At 37.7% G+C, this 25,301-nt stretch overlaps 1 protein-coding gene across 10 annotated transcripts in view; it reads left to right on the top strand.

Moving 5' to 3' along the window:
* Positions 1 to 25,301, top strand: part of LOC129762307 (complexin) — a 727,632-nt gene that overhangs the window by 5,636 nt on the left and 696,695 nt on the right. The gene's annotated exons all lie outside the window — the stretch shown is intronic.

The raw sequence follows: 25,301 nt of genomic DNA, 5'->3' as shown, positions 1-25,301 counted from the left end.
TATAATGAAACGATCAGTAAATAAAAATGACCGAAGATTACGTTACACTGAAAGCTAGGTGATCTCCACTTTTGAATCTCGTTCTCACAAAACAGAAGTATAGTGTTAGTGGCACTGAATGTTTTCTTGCCTATATGATTCGATTATCTTTGAATTGCAATTTTATGAATTGGCACTGATTGGGATCTACTATCAGAAATGTCAGAAATTTCTACTGAAACACTGATCCTATGCTCTCAAATTTATGACTAACTGAAAATTTTATTAGCTTCAGATTTTTGAGTGTTACTTTCTGTCAAATTTAAGACATTCACCATGGTTTCAAATATGAAGAACAAATAAACACAAAAATATCACACATTTACACATTGCAATTGGTAGAAGTTCACATTCCTCCTTTAATAAGAATATTTCAAAGTAATCAATTGTTTTGCTCGCCCATCTGTTATATTGATAGGCCCCACTTCTTTGACTTCTTCCCAGCCTTCTGGAACGTTTTGGTTAACGGTATACTGGACTCTTTTTAAGGCCATTTTCCAAATAACTTTCCTTCAACACACAACATTTTCTTCGGGCGTTTTGTGTCAAATTCGGAATACTTATGCTTTGAAGATCATCAAATAGTGTCTCATTACTCAAAATGGAAATTCCCATCCATTGCAGAAAACCAACAATAATTTCAATTATATTTGAGTGAAATTCCGAACAGCAGAAACGTGCTGGAATATTGTGACAGGGATAGTTTTTTTTACACAGGATCTGCGCGAAACAACGATGAACTTATATTTTGCAGCTTGTTTGAGGACTGAAATGAATGAGGAAAAGATGAATCAGGAGAAGCACTTTAGAAATCCAGTGGAGCGAAATTTCGTTTTGAAATTATTGCACCTCCAGTTTTAAAAATTGCACTTAACGAGTGGAGTATTCCAGATAGCTTTCATCGGATTGAAAAATGAAACGTCTACTGGTTGAATGAAATAAGTGAAGTTTGGATGCAGACAGACAAAAATAATGTTGCGATTTTTACAGAGTTGAAAGATCTATGGCCAACGCCTTTTGAATATAGGATTTGCCGTTCGATAGTAGGATGTCGTTTCAAGAAACGTAGCAATGGTATTGATGGTGATGGTATTTCGGACTGATATCCTAATGAAGAACGGTGAAATAAATTGTTCTGCCATCACTTCCCATGAGAACCGGACATTAATCACCGAACAATACAAACTCTACTTGATCAAATTTTATACGTGAGCTGCGTGCGAGCAAACGTGAGATGCTCCGTTAGAGCGACGTAACGCACACATAAATCCGTTCCGTGTGCGCGGTTTTTCTCGGCGATAAATACAAACTCGACGCCTCTCTCTCTTATTACTTTATCACACAAAACACGCTTATCTTAAACCGGTGAATGCTTAACAGTTTGTTTTCGTTCCCTCTCGTTCGCTCTTCAAGTGTTCATCTCAATGAACCTCGCAAGCAGATTTTTCTATGGTTTGAAAAATTGACACTGTTAGATACGATATATTGACCGAATGTTTGTGGTAACGCATGAAGGGTTTCTCTTAAATTCAATCTTGCTCTAACCGCCCTAAACCATCCATCCGTCACGTAACAACTTGTGAAGGTCTTCAATCGATTTTGCCCTCCACCCTGCCCTGTCGTGCCATCTTGAACATCGTTCCCCCTCCCACATGTCAAGTGGGTGGTGGGTCTGGCAGTTATGTTTTTTCCTTTTTTCCCCTTGCTCACCAAAAAGGGTTTCCCGCCCCGGGGTTGTCTCAGGTGTTACGTACACACTTCGCTCGATGGATTTATCATTGGTTTTATGTTGAATCATTTTTAGTATTTCCGAATATTTCCGAATGGTGCCTCGAGCCTAGACAAATTCGGTTCAGATGGATTCGCAAACAGGCCACACATTGCCGAATGTGAAAAATAGACAATTCAAAACTTTTGCTTCTCGAATTGATGCGTCTGGTGTTGGCATGGGACGGATGGAATGCCGAACATTTATGTTATCCTCAATTGGAAACCAGATTCCGTCGGATAGATCACAAAATAAGTTGTGCTCGATGATTAAACACATCTATTCCCATGGTTTAACACAGAATGAGATCAAAGCCAAGTTGGATAAAGTTCATGGCACATCTGATCCTATGTTTGCAACTTTTATGGAATGGATGCTTCAGTTATTATAACTTCATCGATTTAATAAGATACGCATTGATGGCGTTGTACTTCGGTTCTCGTGACTAAAACGATTTACGCCAAAGGGAGATGGCTTTTTTTTAGTGCTTAACGATTGTTTTTCTTTATTTTGGAAAACTTAGAACAGTAGGAAGAAGGGTTGGGAAGGTGAATGTGGAACCAAAAGAATATTGCTTTGGCTAAGTTGGAAAAGAACATTTTCACTTATCTTCTGTTAACTTTTCATGAATATTTATAGACCGAGTTATTTTTTCTCTAGTGAATATATTCTTGGGTCCTCTGTCGAGAAATATTTCTGGACTGTTCTGCCCATGTTTGTATAGGAGACGTAAGCGACAAAACGATCAAAATCCATTTTTTCGCCGTTATACATTCTACGCAATGTAATACGTTTGCTTATCATGCAAACATTCTTTTTTTGTTCGAAAACATCTGAGCAATTTTGAAAAAACGTTTCTGAAAAATCACTCTTTGTCCGCATAATAGACGTAGTTCCATACAGCTTTCATACATCGTTCGAAAATCAACAATTGTCAGTATTTTGTGCTATAAGCTAAATTTATATTTGAATCACATTCTTTGTATAGTACAAACATGTCTGTCTCGATAGTGTCTTATTACTTAGTGTTTCCTAATAGATGCATATAAGAAACCATTAAAACGCTGCTCATATTATTACTATTTTCTGTACACTGCACTGCGATGAACAAAAAGAAGCAATTGTGTTTTTCAATGTTATAATTAGCTAAATTTCTGTATTTGAATCTTCGAGTAGATAATTAAACAAAGAGATCATTAGTAAAATTAAAATAACATTGGTTCTTAGCATTATAACTCCTCGGACCTGCTGTTCTTGTCATATCCCTGAGTATTTGGGAAAAAAGTACTATCATAAACTTGCAACAAATCCAGAGCACCTTTTCCAGACATTTCACTAAGACGTTTTAACTATTATTGGATGCGAACAAATGTTCATTGAAACGATTGTTGGTCCACATAAAATGGACTAAATTCCATTCTAAATGGAAAAACCATGTTTTAATCCGTAAAATCTCCTAGGCCCTCTTTTTGCCGATAATATCCTCCAACTGGACAGATTGTTTCATTGGGTATTTGCATGGTTACGCTTGTAGGCAAAAAAACAACAAAAATGCGTTTTCCCAACACTGATAGTGTTAGGAAAATTGGGAAAATTACGTCTCCTATGCAATCATGGGCAGTGTTCTGGTTGCGCGAACTCTGCAGTCCAACATCCAATATCTGGAATCTGAAATTGGAATCTGGAATCCAAAATTTAGAATCTGGAATCTGAATTTGGAATCTGAATCTGGAATCTGAATCTGGAATTTGAACCTGGAATCTGAATTTGGTATGTGAATCCGGACTGTAAATCAAGAATCTAAATCTGGAATCTAAATCAGACATCTAAATCTGGAATCTAAATTTGGAATCTGCATCTGGAATCTGAATCTCGAATCAGAATCTCAAAATGATATCTGGAATCTATAATCTGAGTCTGGAATCTGAATCTGGGATCTGAATCTGGCTTTCGGATCTGGAATCTGGAATCCAACATCTAGAATCTGAAATCTGAATCTGGAATCTGGAATCTGGAATCTGGAATCTGAATCTGAAATCTGAATTTGGAATTTGGATCTGGAATCTAAATCTGGAATATGGGTCTGGAATCGGAATCTGGAATCTGAATCTGGAATCTGAGTCTGGAATCGGAATCTGGAATTTGAATCTGGAATCTGAACCTGGAATCTGGAATCTGAACCTGGAATCTGGAATCTGAATCTGGATTTCGAATCCAACATCTTCTTCTTCTTCTTATATGGCACTAACGTTCCTAGAGGAACTCCGCCGTCTCAACGTAGTATTACTTGCGTCATTTTCATTAGTACTTAGTTGAGATTTCTATGCCAAATAACACGCCTTGAATGCATTCTGAGTGGCAAGCTCTAGAATACGCGTGACCACAGTGCAAGTCAGAGGAAATTTCTTTGAAGAAAAATTTCCCCGACCAGAACGGGAATCGAACCCAAACCCCCGGCATGTTTGACGCTAACCACTCGGCCACGGGAGCACCAATCCAACATCTATAATCTGAAATCTGAATCTGAAACCCAAAATCTAGAATCTGGAATCTGAATCTGATATCTGAATCTGGAATCTGAATTTGGAATCTGAATTTGGAATCTGCATCTGGAATCTGATTCTGGAATCTGAATCTGGAATCTGAATCTGGAATCTGAATCTGAAATCTGGAATTCAAAATCTAGAATCTGGAATCTGAATCTAGAATCTGAATCCAGAATCTGAATCTGGAATCTGGAATCTGGATCTGGAATCTGAATCTGGAATTTGAATGTGGAATTTGAATTTGGAATCTGAATCTGGAATCTGAACCTGGAATCTGGAATTCAAAATCTAGAATCTGGAATCTGAATCTGGAATCTGAGCCTGGAATCGGAATCTGGAATCGGAATCTGGAATCTGAATCTGAAATCTGGAATCAGAATCTGGATTCTGAGTCTGGAATCGGAATCTGGAATTTGAATCTGGAATCTGAACCTGGAATCTGGAATCTGAATCTGGATTTCGAATTCAATATCTATAATCTGAAATCTGAATCTGAATCCCAAAATCTAGAATCTGGAATCTGAATCTGACATCTGAATCTGGAATCTGAATTTGGAATCTGAATTTGGAATCTGAATTTGGAATCTTAATCTGGAATCTGAATCTGGAATCTGAATCTGGAATCTGAATCTGGAATCTGAATTTGGAATCTTAATCTGGAATCTGAATCTGGAATCTGAATCTGGAATCTGAATCTGGAATGTGAATCTGGAATCTGGATCTGGAATCTGAATCTGGAATTTGAATGTGGAATTTGAATTTGGAATCTGAATCTGGAATCTGAACCTGGAATCTGGAATTCAAAATCTAGAATCTGGAATCTGAATCTGAAACCCAAAATCTAGAATCTGGAATCTGAATCTGATATCTGAATCTGGAATCTGAATTTGGAATCTGAATTTGGAATCTGCATCTGGAATCTGATTCTGGAATCTGAATCTGGAATCTGAATCTGGAATCTGAATCTGAAATCTGGAATTCAAAATCTAGAATCTGGAATCTGAATCTAGAATCTGAATCCAGAATCTGAATCTGGAATCTGGAATCTGGATCTGGAATCTGAATCTGGAATTTGAATGTGGAATTTGAATTTGGAATCTGAATCTGGAATCTGAACCTGGAATCTGGAATTCAAAATCTAGAATCTGGAATCTGAATCTGGAATCTGAGCCTGGAATCGGAATCTGGAATCGGAATCTGGAATCTGAATCTGAAATCTGGAATCAGAATCTGGATTCTGAGTCTGGAATCGGAATCTGGAATTTGAATCTGGAATCTGAACCTGGAATCTGGAATCTGAATCTGGATTTCGAATTCAATATCTATAATCTGAAATCTGAATCTGAATCCCAAAATCTAGAATCTGGAATCTGAATCTGACATCTGAATCTGGAATCTGAATTTGGAATCTGAATTTGGAATCTGAATTTGGAATCTTAATCTGGAATCTGAATCTGGAATCTGAATCTGGAATCTGAATCTGGAATCTGAATTTGGAATCTTAATCTGGAATCTGAATCTGGAATCTGAATCTGGAATCTGAATCTGGAATGTGAATCTGGAATCTGGATCTGGAATCTGAATCTGGAATTTGAATGTGGAATTTGAATTTGGAATCTGAATCTGGAATCTGAACCTGGAATCTGGAATTCAAAATCTAGAATCTGGAATCTGAATCTGGAATCTGAGCCTGGAATCGGAATCTGGAATCGGAATCTGGAATCTGAATCTGAAATCTGGAATCAGAATCTGGATTCTGAGTCTGGAATCGGAATCTGGAATTTGAATCTGGAATCTGAACCTGGAATCTGGAATCTGAATCTGGATTTCGAATTCAATATCTATAATCTGAAATCTGAATCTGAATCCCAAAATCTAGAATCTGGAATCTGAATCTGACATCTGAATCTGGAATCTGAATTTGGAATCTGAATTTGGAATCTGAATTTGGAATCTTAATCTGGAATCTGAATCTGGAATCTGAATCTGGAATCTGAATTTGGAATCTTAATCTGGAATCTGAATCTGGAATCTGAATCTGGAATCTGAATCTGGAATGTGAATCTGGAATCTGAATCTGGAATCTTAATCTGGAGTTTGAATCTGGAATCTGAATCTGAAATCTAGAATTCAAAATCAAAAATCTGGAATCTGAATCTAGAATCTGAATCCAGAATCTGAATCTGGAATCTGGATCTGAAATCTGAATCTGGAATTTGAATGTGGAATTTGAATTTGGAATCTAAATCTAAATAAATCTGAATTCGGAAACAAAATAATGTGTTATAAAAGAGTAATATCGACAATTAGACAAAAAATAAACGTACTCGGTAATTCGAACTACGGGTACTGACAGGTTCTTCTCCAAATAAATCTTAATGCTGCAACAATTCGAAAACTGGTGTGAAAGAAGAGCTTCGATTGTATTTTTTGAAATAATGTTTTCCAAAGTATAAATCCGGTTTTTTGGCAATTCAATGTTTTCTGAATTATTAGATCAAATATTTTACAAAAAGTTCTCCGATGTTCCTTACTGGAGTTAAAACAGACGAACTTTTTTGTGGTGCGAGTGAGAAGGACATATGGTGGGGGCAAGACGGATAGGAAATCGAACCGTGGGAGTTTGTCGCTCGTGGTAGATATAATTTATTCTCTCTCTCTCTCTCTCTCTCTCTCTCTCTCTCTCTTTCATCGTTTGTCTTTCCAGCAACTAAAATGTAAACAAAAATAGAAATATGAGCGCCGGTTGAATGCAATACTAACCCCAAACTAACCTTCCACAGTCTATCTTACTCAGTATGGGAGTCCATTTTGCCCCATCAGTACAATTTTTTGAATAATTCATACATTTTTACTTAGAAATAAATTATTTTGGTATTAGTTATTTGGTACATTTTTATTTCAGTTCAACGTTAGTGAATCAGCAAATCAAATTTGGGCTTTGGGCTTTGAGCCTCAAAATGCTATGTATCGAAGTCGCAAAAATTACATTCACAAGTAGAATATCTTAGGATATTTCAATTTCGTTCACATTTTCCATTTTTGACGAGATTTCAATGTAATAGAGCGGTGACCCGAGGTACACGAAATCGGTTTAAAAAAGTTTATGTCAAATATCTTCAAATTGCATAAAACGTTGAGATCTACTGCCATTTTATTTCTTTTTTGTCAAAATCCACTTTTCAAAGCTTTTAGGAAAATGACCGAGTGTCAAGTTTATTTTTAACAAATAAAAATGGTTTAGGGTGCCAAGAAAATGGAAAATGAAATCGGGGTTTTAAAAACAATTGTGATGTCAAATGTCTTAAAATTTCATAAAACAAGTTACCTCAAGATTGTCAAAAATCTACTTTTCAGGCGGAAAACGATTGAGTGCCAAAAAAGTTAATTTTTAACAACAACAAATGTCGGGACGACAGTAAGTCATAGTGTTTTATGCAATTTTGAGACATTTGATATCAGAATTTTCTTTTGAGAATCAATTTTAAGATCTGGTTTAAAAAAAGTGATTGGAATTAAAATTTAATTCTGTTACAGCTTCAATTCAAACTGAGCCTAAATTCAACTTAAAGCGGGAATTGTCAATTGAATTTAAGCAAGACAAAAACAAGTATTCGCAATGCTCATTTTTCTGCAATTTTAAAAATGTATTTTTCAAAAGTCACATTTCCGATTATTATAACATACACTTTTTGATGTATATAAACTTTTAATTCTAATTTTAATCGTCTGCTTTTTTTTAACTTCACCGTCTCAACGTAGTAGTGCTTGCGTCATTTTTTTTTTCTTTGACGAAAAATCTCCCGGCCAGATCTGGAATCGCACCCGAACCACCAGCATGATTATGGAGGAAATAACATTGAATAAAATATTGAAACAAAAACTTGCACCATTTTCAATGAAATTTTTACACCAAGCATCACGCTTGGTGTAACTAAAGTGAAAAGAAATAACTTTGACGAAAAATTCCCCAGTCGTTCTGAAAGGGCTCGGATTTTGCATGAACATTTAACAACGAGGTTCTGAAACTTGTACTTTTTTTATGAACATGTGGTCAGAGGAGACGAAACAAACAAGTGAGTGCGCTCGATCGATTTCTATGTGTAGATATCATTCAACGCGGTTAGGACAACGTAATTTTTCGATGTCGTAAGCTGGTATGGACAAAATCGCATCGAAATTCGTTCAACAACAATAATCCACAGAAAAATAATCACCCTTCTATTCTCCGTTTATGCCTCACTTTATTTGAGACAGAAAACATTCACCTATCATCTTCGCAAAGTTCATTCTCGATTTGAATAGAAAAATACTGTCTCGATTACGCTCATCTATTCTCAGAGATTTTTGCATTCCATCATTTGCCTCTCGGAATGACGTTAGATGGAAAAGAGTACAAGGGAAAGTAAAATCATACCGTTTTGTCTCATATTCCGAACAGTCTCAAATTCCGAACACTTCATTTTGAAATATAAATTTACTAAACCTTTATGTTATGAATAATCGAATAATGAAAACACAGACATTATTTGAGGTTAGGCTTCATTTTGACATCATTTACAGGTATCAATACAACCTATAATTAATAAAATTAGACATTTGCAAAAAAGTGATAGTCAAAACCAATGTTAAAATGTTTGCGTTAGCAAATTCCGTAAATACCAGGCATCGTTTATTTTTCAGTTTTTGTTTTGATTGCTGTTTTCATGTTAAGTGCTAGAGAATGTAAGAACCTACAATATCTGAGTGAAAAAATGATATTTTATGCAGAAATGTTCATTAAAATTAATATTGAAGTAGTGTTCGGAATATGAATCAAATTTCTACGCATGATTCAAATTCCGAATATTTTCAAATATAAATTTACTGAACTTTAATGTTATAAATAATTGCCTTCATTCTAACATCATTTACTGGTATCGATACAGCCTATAATATATAATATTGGGCATTTGCAAAAAAGTGACAGTCAAAACCAATGGTAAAATTTTAACGTTAGCAAATTCTGTAAAAAACAAGCATCGTTAATTTTTCAGTTTTTGTAGTTTTTTCAACTATTGTATTTGTTGTTTTTATGGTAAGTGCTAGAATTTGTACGAATCTATAATAAATGGATAAAAACCGATATTTTATGCAGAAATATCGGAATATGAAGCAAGTTTCTACGCATGGTTCAAATTGCGAACACTTCATTTTTCAATGTTAGTTTACTGAACTTTAATGTTATAAATAATTTAATTATCAGAACCTTGACATTCTTTTGGTTATAGACTTCATTTTAACATCATTTATAGGTATCGATTCCGATATAGCACCCTTGATCCCAAAACCATGTGAACTATAAAAAAGCAAATACAATCAATACTTACGAAAGCATTATTATTCATATCAAATATGTAATCCTACCAAATATGCATTGAAGAAACATGGGTTTTGCAAAAGACAGAAGAACGTTTAACGGTTATTGTGCCTGATAATTATTTTCTATTATTATGACGAGTTTTGTTAAAAGTATTATAAAATTTATATAAAGAGAAAATTCTAAAATGGCTCATAAAGAGATCAATTAATGAATAGTTCTGGGATTGAATCCTAGATCATGCTAAGATCATAGTAGGAAAATGTAAATGTTCGAATGTATTCATTTCAAAGATCTATATTAGGCGAGACGAAATACGCCGGGCCAGCTAGTAATATATTAAAAAAAAATCAATTCAATTCAACTTTTTTTTCTGGGTTTTCGCAAAATTTAAGTTAAAAAAAAACTGACAGTTTTGAAGATATTAGAATCATTCAAACGGCTTCAACTGAAGTACTGAATTTCCTTTTCTCAAAATGAACTAGACCACGAACAATGCGAAAAAAGAAAGCAGTTGACATTGACATGTGAGAAGACAAATTGGAAGCGGTAGATGTATTCCGCCGGTTTTTTTCCACCTTCACTCTCTTCGAAATGATCTACGAATATTTTAGTGGATCTCTTCTTCTACATTGCTGGCATAGTCCAGAGGGGTACCTGTGAAGTGTTGGAATCTAGGCAATAGGATGTCTGAGGATGAAAGTTTCAATGTATTGATTTGAAATTTGATTATTGACATGTGCGCACTACATTTCTTGTACTCCGTTATAAATACGCGATAAGGCCAATATGGTTTTAAATCAACCGACAACGTTTGGAAAGAGTTCCTCGCCAACTATAGATTTAAAATGATATTCCCACCAAAATGATGATCGGTGGCTCACGTGAAACGAAAACAACGTTCTCGATTTTAATAGCCCGAATCGTAAAATGCACAGTTTACGAGTGCACTTTACCAAATTAACATTACGGTTCGCCACAAAGCACTGAGTCAAGGTGATTTTCCAGTTGCCTTTAAACCATGGCGGAAAACATATTTCCCCGTGTGTGTTTGTGGAAATGTGTTGTTCCATAATGCTCATCGTGATGAAAGAGAGTGAAAAAAGCTTGTCACGAAAGTCTAACAATAGCTACGGTTTCCGCCGGGGGTTCTTCGAATAGGCTTTCTAGAAGTTCTACATACCCACTCCGCTCCCGTTTCGAACTGCACCGGTGTATTATGGCTATGGAAAATCCTTGCTCCTCCTCCTCGCTGCTCCTGCCAACGCTCACCACCCGGCTCCACCCATCCCAAGTTCTATTTCCGTTGCTTTTTAATAGTGTTCCATTTTTTCCCTGCGCTTGCCCCGCTTGATCCAATGGTGATTATGCAACTGCAAGTAACACGTAAATGTGTTTGTGTGTGTGTGTGTGTGTGTGTGTGTGTGTGTGTGTATATGTGTAGTTTGGCGGGAACCTTGTGCCTCATTATTTCATCTATCCCCCGAGAAGTGAAGCCTTGATGCGGCGCATAAGTGAGTGTGCTGCATTTTTTTGTACGAGCCACACATAACACTTCACACTGTGGAGCCCCGCTAACAAAAAGGCCGCCAGGAGACAAGAGGCGGCAATCAAGAGAGAACCTTCTATTCAGTTTCCCCCATGAACCCCGAGGCGTTCATTCCCGCTCTATGTGTACAAGGCTGTGTGTGTATGCTGGGTTCTCCCATATACTGTATGATCGATTCGATGTGCCCCGAGAAGCTACGTGGATCATAATAATTTCCATTTACAACCAACTTTTCAGACTAGCTCTCGCCCTACCGATCCTCTTCCTCTTCCGACAGCTGTTGTTACACTGTTCCACTCCATCAGATTTTCAATTCGCAACAATTCATCCTTGCTCTAGCCTAGCCCTAATAGCGGAGAGAAGTAACTGCCAACTATGTGTGAATACTGGGAAATTGCAGCCATGCTTGAAGTCAACCTAAGGGCCCCTCGGAACGTATGGATGAAAAGGTTCCCTACCGATTGAATGTTGTTTGGCTTATTGCAAACTCCCCATAAAGGATGCTTGAATTGTTCTAAACTAACTGAACATCGAATGCAGAGCATGTTTTGTTCTTCATTAGTCATGTGTTCCATACTGAATGTTTCCTTTTTTTTATAGGAGGACAGGTCGGACTCGAATATTCGGGATTCTATTATCCGTAGTATTCTATTGACGTAGGACTACTTCTTCAATTTGTATACAGGGGTGTATGTTTAATGTTTCGAAAACGAGAACGTTACGCCGATGCAACCAGATTTTGAGCCCTAATACCTCCTAAACAACCGAAATGTGGTATGATAAACACTTCATTCGAAAGATAAAATGTGTTATAGGCTTTTTACTTTTTGATCCAAAAACTTGTTTCAATAGCCCTAAAATTGCTTTCAAAACAGGCTATTGAAATCACACCAATCGGTATACAAGCGAGTGCCGTTCAGAAATTCACTCAGTTATGATTGCGCAACGATTGGGGTACGATCGCTGGAATGAATGGATGTTTCCATAACACAGACTTCAAAACCATGGAGCTTGGGGTATAACCGAATAGATGCTAGCTGCGGGTACTTGTGTACTCGCTTGCGTTTCTGCAAATCAGAATGTTTACCTAACACAGGCGATCGACTCCCCCAGACTGGAGTCACTCCAATATGCCGTGAAGTCCATTTGACGATGAAGAGTGAAATGAGCGCGGAGCGTCGTAGAAGAGAGAGCAACGAAAACGCCCGAATGACTCTTGAGTCATGTTGACAGAGAAACTGCTGGAAGAATAATTTTTTTTTTGAATGCGAATGCGAAGACCGATGGCTTCATAGTCCCCTGACTATCCTTAGTCCTGACTACCATGTACATTTTGTTTATTGGCCCAAAAAATGACCTTTGCAAAGTTTCAGCTCAATCGGACATGATTTAGGGGTGCCTCAAAGTACTCACAGTTTTGATTTTTCGATCCTCGAAAATCTTCCAAGGGGGGAGTAAAGGGAATTTGTAAAATCGAAATTTGTTTTTCGATGTCAAATGACTTAAAAATGCATAAAACAAAAATTTTTGCCCGAAATTTTACTTTTTGGGGCATAGTCTGAGAGGCCAAAAAATCAAAACTTTGAGTGCTTTGGGGCACCCCTAAATCATGTCCGATTGAGCTGGAATTTTCCACAGGTCATTTTTTTTGGCCAATAAACAATTGTACATTTTTTTCTGTATTATAGTGGTTTTCAACACATTTGGCTGGTTCGTCACTTTTAACTTCCATTTTTGGAAGAATGTCTGGAGTGAGAAATGAACTCGTGACCTTGAGCGTGAGAGGTACGGATGTTACCACTACGCCAGATCACCTCCACGCACAATTGTACATGATCGGTTCTTTAAATTCGACAATTATTTTTTTCCCATTTCTTCATTGCCTCTCAGTCCCAAAAGGTCGATTTTAGGCCGTTTTTTTCGAGATGACACCAGATATCGACGTTTCATGCATTTTTAAGTCATTTGGCATCGAAAAAAAATCAATTTAACAAATTTCATTTACTCCCCCCTTGGAAGATTTTCACGGATAAAAAAATCAAAACTTTGAGTGCTTTGAGGCACCCCTAAATCATGTCCGATTGAGCTGAAACTTTGCACAGGTCATTTTTTTGTCGGTTTTTGAAATTCGACGATGATTTTTTTCCATACATCCTTTGCCACCCTAATATATTCATATAGCTCGCTCCATTGAGAAACAAAAACTCTCTCGTTTTAGCACTTCTCCCATTCGCCGCTCTCCGTAAATGGTGACCGAATGATGATGTAAGTTTTCATGTATGATTTATCGCTCTGCACATGTCTGTGCAGTGGTTATTCGCTAGAGCTAGAACGGGACGATATATGCGGTTCAAACTTGTATACGGGCTTCGAAAAGGGTGTTTGTTGTTAGACAAATGTTGTTGAGAAATCAGAAGAAATAAAAACTGAAAAGTGGAAAAAATTAAAATCGGTCAAATTGGATGAAATATTATATTAAACAAATTATAATTGCGAAAATTGACAATTTAAAAAAGAATAAAATAGGAAAGATGTATAACCGAAAAATATAACAAGTGAAAAAAATAAAAAAAACCGAAAAAATTGTTAAGGTTCTTTCTTCAACTTGCATGTATTTTCAAAGCGGATTCCCCCAAGCACACTGATTTTGAAGTCTGTGTTTAGACCAATCATAACGTGTGCGTTCAGATAACGATTAACATTTCATAGTTGTTCAGTTGTTTATCTTATGAAAAATAACATTTCGTTCATTGTAGTTGATTTTCATTTTGAAACCCCCCCCTTCCCAATATATTCGGTTAGACGTAGACCCACGTCAAAAATTGTAAATATTGTAAAAAAAATGAGACTTGAGAAAAAATAGATGTTGTGTAATGTACTCTTGACGTTGCAACTCGGATTCACGTCTCATTTATTATTACGATCCTTATTTTCTCATACATCTTTATTGTCTATTAGAATGCCAATGAATGTATGGGAAAAAACGACCTTAAAATTTCAAAAAATTACCCCATATAAAATGCTCACCACCTCGAAAAAACACCCTGTGCAAAATCTAAGCTCAATCGGACTTAAGGGAGAGTGGTGCAAAACTTTCAAAATTTGAGTTTTTTGAAAATCGAAAAATCACTCAGGACGGAAGTAATGGAAATCGGGGTTTTCATAATAAAATTGTTGATCCCAAATGTCTTCAAATTGCATTGAACGACGAGCTCTACTGTTATCTCAAAAAAAAATATAAAAAACCGACACTCTGGGACTTTTTTTCGGGAAACATGGCAAAATGTATGGTTTTGGGTACCAACAAAAATAGTTATCTCGATTTTTGATTCGGAACTTGCTGCGAAATGTTGGTTTGCACGATAATATATCCAATGCAAAATATTAGCTCAATCGGACTTCATTTACTAGTGTCGCAGACGTTAAAATTGCAGTTTTTTCAAAACCGGAAGATCACCGGAAAGCTGATTCGATGGTTGGGGACGAATGGGGACGATGGCCAAGGAAGCTATGTCGCTGTCGGCGAATCTTGCAGCGATGATCCTGACACTTTATCTTCATCAGAGAGCACAAATTTCGATGCTTACCTGAATAACAAAAAAGCAAACGCCATCACTTCAACAAAGAGAATAAGAAGAAAACCCTGAGGCTGAACAGCTTTTGAAGTGAAATCTTAGCTTGTTTGCCAGGGATTGAAAAATATAACCGATTGTGCAAGATGACAGTACATGAAGTGGTTCCAGCGTTTTATGAGCCCATCGTGAATATTGCACGAACGATTACTGCCATACCACCAACTCAAGTTAGCGAAGAAAGGCTGTTCTCTGCTTTGAAAATTGTGAAGTCAAATATTTGAGCCTCAATGATGGAAGATTTGGCTGAAGCAATTCTGTTTTATTAGCATTCTGAATTCTATTTAAATTCGTTTATTTTTGGATACTAAGTTATATAAGTTTAAAGGAGCCAAACTCTTAACTATATTTTTACTTTTTTTATATATCAACATATTGACTTAACTCTAATGGCGGGTTTACATTAGGGAGATCTATAGCTATAGATGAATTTATTCACGTGAAAATAGGTGTAAACGGGTGAGAATAAATATGATACACTTATTCGAGGTATATATAACTTAAATAAATTCAGCATATGTAAACGCTTGTGAATTTCTCACTGGTGAGAAATCACTAAGGTGGGATGCAGTTCTACTTCAGGTGAATAAATTCATCTTAAATATGAATATATTCATTATAGAAGTTCTCGCTAGTGTAAACGGTTGATGCGATTTCTATAAATCTCATCATATTTCTTCATATGAATATATCACTAGTCTAAACCCACCCTAAGCTTTATAAGGTAGGAAATCGATTACTTGCGGTTGACTAGAGTTTAGAAGGGTGACATCATTTCTCTATTAAAAAGAATTCTAAATTTTGATCTTTATTTTTATTGTCTAATCAGAGTAAATCGTAAATTAAACGTTTTAATGGTATGGAATTATTTCATTTTTTTAGAAGGAGTTGGAGTCGGAGTCGGGATTTTTTGTCCGACTCCAAAGCAAGTACGGAAAAGTTCATTCGCTCATTTCTCCACACCTGATTATAAATCACTCTTGTATCTGCTTGAAACAATCATGGCGAAAAGAATGCAGCAAGCAATCGTGAGATTGCACGATTAATCATTTTTCACTTCCCGACCATCTTCAATCGGGACTGAGAGTGAACATAACAAAACAAAGAGTGCAAAACAACATTCAATGAATAAATACTCGCCTAACAGTTGAATAGGTCCTAAGTAACAAATGTAAACAAATCGAGTTAATGGTTGCACACTATTAGTTCTCAATCATTGAATGCATTGCGAAAACAATCGTTCAAGTATCTATCCTTTTCACCTTTTTATCATCGATACAAAAAATGTCCAATGTACAGATTCGAATTTTGAGCACTCGACAGTTACTTCGGACGCCACTTTCCTCAGACACTCGATACGTCCGAAGTAACAAAGCAATCAAAACAACACGAAGTCGTACTTCGGTCATTTTGAGTTTTTGTTATTTTCGGGTGTTGATATCGTTTTTAGCGCAATTCAACGAGTGATAACAATAATGATCTGCGTTTAGCACGAAGTGCAAGTATTTGGATTGTTGTTCAGTAGTTCTTTTCAAATTCTCATCGTGCAACGTAATTTGTCCAATGTACAAAGCGGTCAGTCAAAACGTCCAATGTAACATTTTTCGCTCGAAGGCTTCAATTTCAAACTAGAATCACATAACAACAGGTACGATAGGTTTTTCAGAGTTATTATTGACTGTTAGTATTAAAAGTAGTAATAGAGATCGATTCCTTTTGAAACATTCGCGGACCAATGTTCCGGTCTTCAACTTCATTTTTCTCGAGTTGATGTGAATGTTACATAGGACCTTTTCAAAAGTTACGCGAGAATACTCCTTTGGAAGGATCGCACGAAACAAAATAACGAGTGAGTCAAAATAGACTCAATCTGCGTGTATGTACGATTTCATTTTCCCTTTTACTCCCTTCCTTGTCAACATTCAAGTGCATTTGCTATCGGCAATACACATGAATCTACCTTCCCGCTCACCAATAACTTGCGTTAATTTAAGTCTTTTGCGTTGGCTTAGATCGTTTCATACTAAAAACAAAAAAATGTCATTGCAATAGTGTACAGGAAACAACTCGATTTCAAATATCTACCTATATTCAACTGCCGCGATCGAGGCTCAATGATTGCTATTTGAGTGAAAAACGAATGATTTTACAGAGACACTCGCTGGCGCAAGCAAAAGTTTCCAATTTGATTCTATCACCATCTAACGTCCTGCCATACAAATGAAACACAAATTTCTGCATTACTCGAGAATATTTAAGCAATTGAAACCAAATTAGGCATATAGAGGTTTTAGGGTATAATAAATGTTTCTATGGTGGTTAGACACTCCACCCCCCCTCTCTAAGGGGGAACTGCCATACAAATGAAGCATACATTTCTGCATAATTCAAGAACTAATCAAGCAAACTGAACCAAATTTGGCATGTGGAGATTTTAGGAGGCAAAAAACATTTTTAAAGTGGTTCAACAAAAATTCCTCACGACATCGCTATAGCCAAGTTGGCAAAGCTAGGCGTCACTGGAACTTTACTAAGTTGGTTCGAATCCTACCTCAAAGGACGCCGATTAACTGTTTCAGTTGGAGACAACAGCTCGGAGCCGTTCGGAGCAACTTCTGGGATACCACAAGGAAGCCACTTGGGTCCTCTAGTTTTCCTGGTTTACTTTAACGACATTTTGTTGGTGCTAGAGGGACCCCGAGTTTCATTCGCCGACGATTTGAAGATATTTTTTCGGATCCGTTCAACCACCGATGCTATCTTTCTCCAACGGCAGTTGGATACATTCGCTTCTTGGTGTTCTGTCAATTGTATGTCAATCAACCCTTCCAAGTGTACGACGGTTACCTTCGGTAGGAAGAAGGAGCTAATTATGCACAATTATACCATATCTGGTGTCAAAATTGAACGGAGAACGGAGATTAAAGATCTTGGAGTGGTTCTAGATTCAAAATTGGAATTTAAGCAACACGTTTCACACATCGTTGGAAAGGCATCAAGAAATTTGGGTTTCATCTTTAGAATCTCTAAAAGTTTCACCGATGTCTACTGTCTCAAATCGTTGTATTGCGCTCTGGTTCGTCCAACCCTGGAGAATGGAAGCGTCATATGAAATCCGTGCTTTCAGAACGGGGCGACGCGAATCGAATCAGTGCAACGACGGTTTGTTAGATACGCTCTCCGACTGTTGCCTTGGCGTGATCCGCTTCGGCTTCCAAGCTACGAGAGTCGCAGCTTGCTGATCCATCTGGACTCTCTACATACCAGACGAAATCTAGCGAGGTCATTGTTTGTTGCCGATCTCATAACCAACCGCATCGGTTACCCGCAACTCCTGGAAAAACTGAACTTCAATGTTCCTCCACGACGTCTGAGAAATACACCGTTCATGCGAATGTTACCTCAGCGATCGAACTACGACATGCATTCTGGAATAACGGGACTACAGCGCACCTTCAATACTATTGCTCCCGTGTTTGATCTAAATTCCTCCAGAAGCATATTGAAGCAGCGATTCTTAAGTTTAATTAGGTTAAGTTGAAATCATTGGGACCTTGGAGGTCTGTTGATATAAACAATAAACAATATAAACAATATAAACAATATAAACAATATAAACAATATAAACACCCCTCCCACATTTCTGAGGGGGGACTGCCATACAAACGAAACACAAATTTCTGCATAAATCAAGGATTAATAAAGCACAATTTGGGATGTGAGGGTTTTCGGATATCAGAAATGTTTCTATGATGGTATGTCACCCCTCCTCTAGAATGGACAGGGGGTCCCATAAATATATTACACATATTTCAACCAAAAATATTCCAACCAAACATGACAATTGAAAATTTTCGGAAAACTGTGAAGGAAAAAGGGAAAATTCGGAAAATTAAATTCCCATAGTGACAAGTGCTGTTAGTCCATTTGATGTTTGCGCTAACGAAATTTATCTTTGTTCGAAACTGGTAATGGATTTTAATGTGACGAAACGCACTCCTATATCTTCTTCTATATATACCAATAAAAAAGTATCGCCGATGTGTTGATAAGAGCAGAACTCGAGGAAGGAATTGTCCGATTTAGGGCTGTCTTTATTATATCATTTTTTCTGTATAAAACATTCATTCAATGTAACGGAGAAACATGTTATTTGCAAGTGGTTGAAAAATCTGCACGAGAACTGTGTCTGAAAATAATGTGATATTTTAATGATGAGTTTTGTTAGAAATACTAGGAATTTTATAGTAAAATGTAAATTCAACGGGGTCGATTAGAAGATAAATCAATGAACAGTTCTGCGAATGGACCCATGAACTTGCTCATAGTAAGAAAACGTGAATGTTTGAAGGTATTGATAACAAAAAACAAATTTAGGGTGGGACAAATTTTGCCGGGTCAGCTAGTTACTATATAAAAAATTGAAAGAAAATTTAAAAATAAAAATAAAATATAAAAAAATAATTGAAACAATTAAAAATGAATATGAAAAAGTTAAAAAAAAAGTGGAAAAGGTTGAAAATTCAAAAAGCAAAAATTGACATTTCATATTCAGTTAAAAAATCAGTCAACACCTAAAAACTGCACCTAGAAATGAAGATACCTAGGGTATGTCTCTATATTTCAAGTTTTAACTTTTGATATGAACACATTTATATTCTTCCTTCGGCTCCCATCTGTAACAACCTTTAGCAAACCGAATGAACTTTAACAAAATTTCAACCTCTGAGGGAGGACAAACAATGTCGAAACATTCCGCTACCTACTGAAGGCGAATTGGACGCTACAATAAAGCTAACAGTGTAGTTCCTGCAGAAAACGTCGTACGCGACATTCCGCTCCAATGCGATTATGAGAATTTTTCGATGGTAGAATTCTCAATTGCCTCCTCTCATGTAACAATTCAGCTCCTGGGTCGGACAAGATTAAATTCAACTTGTTGAAGAATCTTCCCGACTTGGCGAAACAGCGTTTGCTGAACTTGTTCAACAAGTTTCTGGAGCTGAATATTGTCCCGCATGACTGGAGACAAGTGAGAGTGATAGCCATACGAAAACCCAACAAGCCGGCTTGCGATCACAACTCGTATAGGCCGATTGCAATGTTATCCTGTATTCGTAAAATGTTGGAGAAAATGATTCTACTTCGTTTGGACAAGTGGGTTGAAGCGAACAATTTGCTGTCAAATACGCAGTTTGGCTTCCGCCGAGGTAAAGGGACGAACGATTGTCTCGCGCTGCTATCTTCTGAAATCCAAATCGCATTTGCTCGTAAAGAACAAATGGCTTCCGTTTTTCTCGATATCAAAGGGGCATTTGATTCAGTTTCCATGGAAATTCTCTCAGAGAAACTTCATATTTAATCGTGGACTTTCGCCAATTCTGAATAATTTCCTGTACAATTTACTCTCAGAAAAGCACATGTTTTTCAATCATGGGAGCTTGAAATCTTCTCGATACAGTTTTATGGGCCTACCACAAGGCTCCTGCCTAAGCCCCCTCTTGTACAGTTTTTACGTCAATGATATCGATGATTGTCTAACTAGAGACTGCACTGAGACAACTTGCAGACGATGGAGTTATTTCCATCACGGGTACTAATCCCGCCATTCTGCAAAAATCCTTGCAAGATACCCTGAACAACCTGTTCACGTGGGCTCTAAAGCTGGGTATCGAATTCTCTACGGAGAAAACCGAAATGGTCGTTTTTTCTAGGAAGCACGAACCCGCCCAATTCCAGCTTCACCTATCCGGTAAAGCGATCAGGCACTCGATGTTTTTCAAATACCATGGAGTATATTTTGACTCTAAATGTACCTGGGGAACACACATTGCGTATTTGAAACAGAAATGCCAGCAAAGAATCAATTTTCTCCAAACAATAACCGGAACATGGTGGGGTGCCCATCCAGGAGACCTCATTCAGTTGTACAAAACAACGATATTATGGCAGTTTTTGCTTCCGATCAGCCGCCAGGATTCATATTCTCAAGCTGGAGAGAATACAATATCGTTGCTTGCGTATAGCAATGGGGTGTTTGCATTCGACACATACGATGAATCTCGAAGTCTTGGCAGGAGTACCCCCGCTTACTCTTCGATTCACAGAATTATCCTATAGATTTCTCATCCGTTGCAAGATCATGAATCCATTGTTGATTGATAACTTCGAAAATCTACTCCAACTGACTCCTCAGTCAAGTTTTATGTCTTTGTACCATGATTTCCTTACCCATGAAGTGCACCCTTCACCGGGCATCTCCAACCAATTTTGCTTCCCATACTTTTGCAATTCCTCTGTCAATTTTGATCTGTCCATGCGACAAAAAATCCATGGAATCCCAGATCATCTGCGCTCCGATTCTATTCCGCCAATATTTTCGGCAGAATATGGGGGTAAAGTTAGATCTGATAAAATGTTCTTTACTGACGGTTCATTCATAAACGGGTCCACTGGCTTCGGCATCTTCAATGAAAATTCCAGTGCCTCTTTCAAACTCAAAGATCCTTGTTCCGTGTATGTCGCTGAACTGGGTGCGATATACTACGCACTAGGGATCATTGAAACATTGCCCATCGACCATTCTTCTTCTTTCTTTGTTTTTAAGAGGCTTTAAACTTTGCAGTTCATTCGCCTCTAATGATCGACCATTATTTTATTTTTTCAGACAGTCTCAGCTCAATAGAGGCAATTCGTTCAATGAAAGTTGATAAACGCTCATCTTATTTCCTAACAAGAATAAGACATCTATTGAGTGTTTTGGTTGAAAAATTATTCAAGATTACCTTAGCATGGGTTCCCTCTCATTGCTCGATTCCGGGGAATAAGAAAGCGGACTCGCTAGCTAAGCTGGGCGCTTCAGAAGGCACACTTTTTGAAAGGCAAATTGCTTATAACGAAATGTTTCACATTCCTCGTCAGGGCACACTCGTTAGTGAAGATGAGTTCGGTCGCTGGTTACACACGATTATCCCTAAGGTTTCGACGAAAGCTTGGTTTAAGGGATTGAATGTAGGTCGTGATTTCATTCGCGTGATATCTCGGCTTATGTCCAATCACTACAACCTAAACGCGCATCTCTATCGCATTGGGCTCGCAGCAAACAATCTTTGTGATTGTGGCGATGGCTACCACGACATCGAGCATATTGTCTGGTCGTGTATCCGGTTCCATGCTGCTCGCTCTCAGCTCTCTAGAGCACTGAGAGCAAAAGGCAGACAATCGGATATCCCCGTCCGGGATATCTTAGGTAGCCGGGATCCTGATCTTCTGCTTCATCTATACCTGTTCCTCAGAAACGCCGATGTCGACGTTTAATGATGTTTCCTTCGTTGTGTCCCTGTTTCATATCCCTCCTATCCGATATAAACTTTTACTTAGTCGCGGCAACACATACACACACTCTTTACAGATACACGGGCCAAAGGTTGTGCAGTCCACTGATGATTCAACAAGAGCCAAAGGTTGTACCGCTCATGACAACTCTACACGAGCTGATGATTGCGCCGGCTAGTGACCATTCTATAATGGATTCCTCGAGTCGAGAAGACACACCAGGTTGGGGGCGTTGCTGATTTATGGTCAGCTGCATCCCAAAACGAAGTATCCCGTGTGTGGCACAGGTACAGAGCATTGGAGACAGCAACATCACAATTACGAAAACACTTGTAATACTAACCTCGAGCCAACCGCGAGTAATCGGTTACATATTACTAACATAGTTATAAGGCAAACATTGTCGAAATATTGAACTCCCGGCCCCGTCAGGTTGACGCCATATGAGCCTTAATAAAAATATATATTTTGGATAAAAAAAAAATAAATAAAGCTAACAGTGCGTACATGTTTCAAGTGAATCGATCTTTTGGCATCGATTTCTGTTCAATGAATGGAATCAATGCATCGATAATTCAGCGGAATGTTTATCGTTCAATTTTGGATTGTATTCATTGAGAATTGATATTCTCATCAATGGGAAAGCATTCTCCCACAAATAATGATAAATTCATCTCATCCGCGATACAAAATTCCAACGCTTTTCCCGCCTCGTTTTGTTGTTCATTGGTAATCTGTGCAAAATCTGCTTCACCCTTCACCTCATCGAAACCACGCCAAACCGTGCAATACAAACTTTCAGCAAACGGTAAGTATTGCTAGTCAGCGAACAACTCCACTGTAGGACACTCGCTCTAAACCCTAATGGGGAAAAATCGATGCTCGGAAAAGCAAACCTGTTCCTCCTCCGCGCTGGGATTCAACTACATAATAGATGCCGAGACAACCGGAGGGGCCGATTAAATAATTAATGCCGTAATGTGGGCAGCTGAAAACACCAGAGGGACACACCCTGGTCGTTCGCTCCGACGTCGATCCGTCGGCTGTTTGCGAGCTAACTTTGTCAACCACCGTAAACTTTCCGTTCAAATCTTTGAGAAAAGAGATTTAAACTGTTGGAAACATTCCGGTCTCAGTTCGGACGGCTGTTCTTGGAAAAAGAACATGCACCAGATGACTGCACTGAGGAATACATACACCAACTTGAATTATTGTCTCCAGAATGATTTTGCCGGCAACCAGCATCCAAGTTGTAATATGTCATCTTGCGAGAAGGTACTCAAATTTGAGCACAAATTCTAATCACAACATTCTCGTCACATATTGCAACTTTGCCTTTTGTGGCATACAGCTTGATGCATATGCATGTCTTCTGAACTGCCAGTCCCCATTTCCTTGTTGCGACAGACTGAGTGGAACGCGGTTTCGATAATGAATGGCTGGCTGCTCAAAACCATCCACAGCGTGTCGTCGTCCTCGTCGTCAGTCAGACATGGAAAGACAAATGCTACACTGCACAGTCCGTGTATTCGTTGAAAGTGGGGGTGGGAGACGGTAGGCTAGGAAAAGCATCGTGGCAAATATGGGGAAATTGTAACTTCGAAATGAAATTCACACCAGTCAGGAACGAAATGATTTCTGAAGTCCTTTCCGCTGGGATGAGAAGACCGGTACGCGGTTGGTGAGCAGTGAGGATTGCTCATATAGAGCAGTTACACGTTGTGCTCGAGCGAGGCTTGCATCCAGTAACCGAATGACTGACTGAACACCGACAGGAAGGGCACTGGCAAATAGATATTGATGCAGCACACTTGCATTGGAAGCTTTTATGGTGAAGCGAAAGGTCATGTGGATGATGTTGGACGAAGGCGAAAGTGTGGGAGGATTGGAGGGAAAAGGACTGCAGCGAAAATACATTTTTCATGATGTTTTGTCGACGATGGATTTCGTTTCGGTCGGGTAGCTGTCGAATTGATTGATACAGTAACGGTTCTGCCTGTGTGAAGATATTTCAGATTTTTTTTTAAATTTTTTTCTATTTTTATTTCAGTTGCAGGGCAAATTTCATCCACGGATGTAAGTTCACGACTTATAAGATTCTTAACCGTACAGTGTGCATATTATCTTTGGCCAAAATTTCGCGTGGAAAATTCGTTTAAACGCAGTGCTTTATTTTGGTGCTTTAGTAAGTCAACAAACACTAATTGATCCACTGCAATTGCAAATGTTGGCCCATCTGAATCATAGTTTATTACAGTATTGCTTCCAATTCTAAGTTCTTATTTGGTTGAATCTATATATATATATATATATATATATATATATATATATATATATATATATATATATATATATATATATATATATATATACTTCGCCGTCTCAACGTAGTATTACTTGCGTCATTTTTATTAGTACTTAGTTGAGATTTCTATGCCAAATAACACGCCTTGAATGTATTCTGAGTGGCAAGCTCTAGAATACGCGTGATCACAGTGCAAGTCGGAGGAAATTTCTTTGACGAAAAATTCCCCCGACCAGAACGGGAATCGAACCCGAACACCCGGCATGTTAGTTATGACGCTAACCACTCGGCCACGGGAGCACAAATATATATATATATATATATATATATATATATATATATATATATATATATATATATATATATATATATATATATATATATATATATATATGCCATACAAATGAAACACAAATTTCTACATTACTCGAGAATTAATCAAGCAAACGAAACCAAATTTGGCATGTGAAGGTTTTAGGATACAATAAATGTTTCAACGGTGGTTAAATACTCCTCCCCCTCTCTTAGGAGGGGCTGCCATTCAAATGAAACACAAATTTCTGCATTACTCGAGAACTAATCAAGCAAATGAAACCAAATTTTGCATTTGGAGGTTTCAGGGTGCAATAAAGGTTTTATGGTGGTTAGACACTCCACCCCCTTCCGTAAGGGGAGGCTGCCATTCAAATGAAACACAAATTTCAACATCACTCAAGAACTAATCAAGCAAAAGGAACCAAATTATGCATCTGGAGATTTTAGGGTGCA

This window comes from Toxorhynchites rutilus, chromosome 1 (genome assembly GCF_029784135.1).
Source record: "Toxorhynchites rutilus septentrionalis strain SRP chromosome 1, ASM2978413v1, whole genome shotgun sequence".
Lineage (NCBI taxonomy): Eukaryota > Metazoa > Arthropoda > Insecta > Diptera > Culicidae > Toxorhynchites > Toxorhynchites rutilus.
This window is presented reverse-complemented; position numbering and strand designations above follow the sequence as displayed.